Below are 2,926 nucleotides of genomic sequence, written 5' to 3'. Positions count from 1 at the left end.
CGACTTACAAATTGGTGCATTCACCTTATGATATCCAGTGGAACAACCACTTTACAATAGTGCATCTAACTCTTTTAAGGGGGGGGGGGTTAGAGGGATTACTTTATCCTATCCTAGGTATTCCTTAAAGAGGTGGGGTTTCAGGTGTCTCCGGAAGGTGGTGATGACTCCGCGACCTGGCGTCGGTGAGGGAGTTTGTTCCACCATTGGACGGTGCCAGAGTAGCGAACAGTTTTGACGGGCTGAGCGGGAACTGTACTTCCTCAGAGGTAGGGAGGCCGAGAGGCCAGAGGTGGATGAACGCAGTGCCCTTGTTTGGGTGTAGGGCCTGATCAGAGCCTGAAGGTACGGAGGTGCCGTTCCCTCACAGCTCCGTAGGCAAGCACCATGGTCTTGTAGCGGATGCGAGCTTCAACTGAAGCCAGTGGAGAGAGCGAGGAGCGGGTGACGTGAGGAGAACTTGGAAGGTTGAACACCAGACGGGCTGCGGCGTTCTGGATGAGTTTGTAGGGGTTTAATGGCACAGGCAGGGAGCCCAGCCAACAGCGAGTTGCAGTAAATCCAGACGGGAGAATGACAAGTGCCTGGATTAGGACTGCGCCGCTTCCTGTGTGAGCAGGGTCGTACTCTGCGAATGTTGTAGAGCATGAACCTACAGGAACGGTCGCTCTGGATAAGAGCGTCTGCTAAATGACTTAAATGTAATGTAGAACACAAAGACAGAAGACAACCACCCACAATCCCCAACACAAAACAAGCCACCTATATATGATTCTCAATCAGGGACAACGATTGACAGCTGCCTCTGATTGAGAACCATATTAGGCTGAACACAGAAACAGACAAACTAGACACACAACATAGAATGCCCACCCAGCTCACGTCCTGACCAACACTAAACAAGCAAAACACACACGAACTATGGTCAGGACGTGACAGGAGAGAAGGGTGTGTTTCATAGTTTATAACCCATGTCTCTTCACAGGGGCGGGCCACTGATTGAGCAGAGCCCTAACCTCATGAAAACCCAAATCTCTCATTTGGAAGCTAAAATTACATTTAATCTTTTCACAAATAATTTTATATTTAAACATTTGAATTGCACAACAATTCCATGTGAATCTGATAACTATAATGTGTAGACTTTTCCGGATACAGTTTAGGTCGTCCTGTTATCAGTCATAATGTCTCAGATGACAACCGAACTGACATCATATTCCTTAACTACCAACGCATATTTTCAACTGGTTCTATTACCGAAATATGGTTCCTTTCCCTCCACTTGTTTGACGTTCCCAGACTCTCTATGTTTAACAAAGGCTATTCAAGAGTCCCTCTGTAGAGTCAAGAGAGCGGGAAGGGAGAAAGGTATTTATGGGGGGGGGGGTCATAAACGTTACTTACAGGCCAACGTCGTGACAGTAGTATTTTGGTATTTTGGTATTTTTCCCAATTAGACGCTGACAAGGCAACGGCTACTCTTCCTGGGCTCCAGGAACAGGTACTAAACTGAACAGACAGTTTGGTACCTTCAACACCTCGCACAAAGACCAAAAGTGATGCAGTCAATCTCTTCAACTTTGAGCCAGGAGAGATTGACGTGCATGTTACTGACATTCGCCCTCCGTGTACATCTAAATGCAATACGCGCTGAACTGTTCTGGGCCAACTGCAATTGACCTATGTCCCTCTTTGCCGCACATAACCACACAACTGGGCAGTAGTCCGGGTGCGACAAAACTAGGGCCTGTAGGACCTGTCTGGTGGTCTGAGATGTCAAGAAAGTAGAGCAGCRCCTTATCATGGACAGATCTCTTCCCATTTTAACAACCATTGAGTCTATATGTTTTGACCATGACAGCTTGTTATCTAGGGTTACAGACAGCAGTTTAGTCTCCTCAACTTGCTCAATCGCCACATTATTCAATAATAGATCTAGATGAGGATTAGGGTTGAGCGAATGCTTTCAGTTTTTGAGATATTTAGCACCAGCCTATTAGTAGTTACTCATTCTAAAACTGACTGGATCTCTATGTTAATGGTGCCAGTTATTTATTTTACTGTGGTATGTACACTGTTGCGTCATCAGAATGCATAGCTACACAGGGTTTATTCAAGGTGATTGGAAGGTMWTTAGTAAAAACAGAAAACAAATATTGGCAATTATTTAATTTAAGGTACTCCTGAGCTTTTTAATATACACTGCTCAAAAAAATAAAGGGAACACTAAAATAACACATCCTAGATCTGAATGAATGAAATATTCTTATTAAATACTTTTTTCTTTACATAGTTGAATGTACTGACAACAAAATCACACAAAAATTATCATTGGAAATCAAATTTATCAACCCATGGAGGTCTGGATTTGGAGTCACACTCAAAATTAAAGTGGAAAGCGCACACTACAGGCTGATCCAACTTGATGTAATGTCCTTAAAAAAGTCAAAATGAGGCTCAGTAGTGTGTGTGGCCTCCATGTGCCTGTATGACCTCCCTACAACGCCTGGGCATGCTCCTGATGAGGTGGCGGATGGTCTCCTGAGGATCTCCTCCCAGACCTGGACTAAAGCATCCGCCAACTCCTGGACAGTCTGTGGTGCAACGTGGCGTTGGTGGATGGAGCGAGACATGATGTCCCAGATGTGCTCAATTGGATTCAGGTCTGGGGAACGGGCGGGCCAGTCCATAGCCTCAATGCCTTCTCTTTGCAGGAACTGCTGACACACTCTACGCCACATGAGGTCTAGCATTGTCTTGCATTAGGAGGAACCCAGGGCCAACCGCACCAGCATATGGTCTCACAAGGGGTCTGAGGATCTCGTCTCGGTAACTATGGCAGTCAGGCTACCTCTGGCGAGCACATGGAGGGCTGTGCGGCCCCCCAAAGAAATGCCACCCCACACCATGACTGACTCACCGCCAA

The 2,926-nt window shown here is 46.2% G+C and overlaps 1 protein-coding gene across 1 annotated transcript in view; it reads right to left on the bottom strand.

Annotated features, from left to right (window-relative positions):
• Positions 1 to 2,926, bottom strand: part of LOC111982684 (calcium-binding protein 8-like) — an 87,614-nt gene that overhangs the window by 28,283 nt on the left and 56,405 nt on the right. The window lies entirely within an intron of this gene.

This window comes from Salvelinus sp. IW2-2015, linkage group LG22, assembly GCF_002910315.2.
Source record: "Salvelinus sp. IW2-2015 linkage group LG22, ASM291031v2, whole genome shotgun sequence".
In the NCBI taxonomy this organism is placed as follows: domain Eukaryota; kingdom Metazoa; phylum Chordata; class Actinopteri; order Salmoniformes; family Salmonidae; genus Salvelinus; species Salvelinus sp. IW2-2015.
This window is presented reverse-complemented; position numbering and strand designations above follow the sequence as displayed.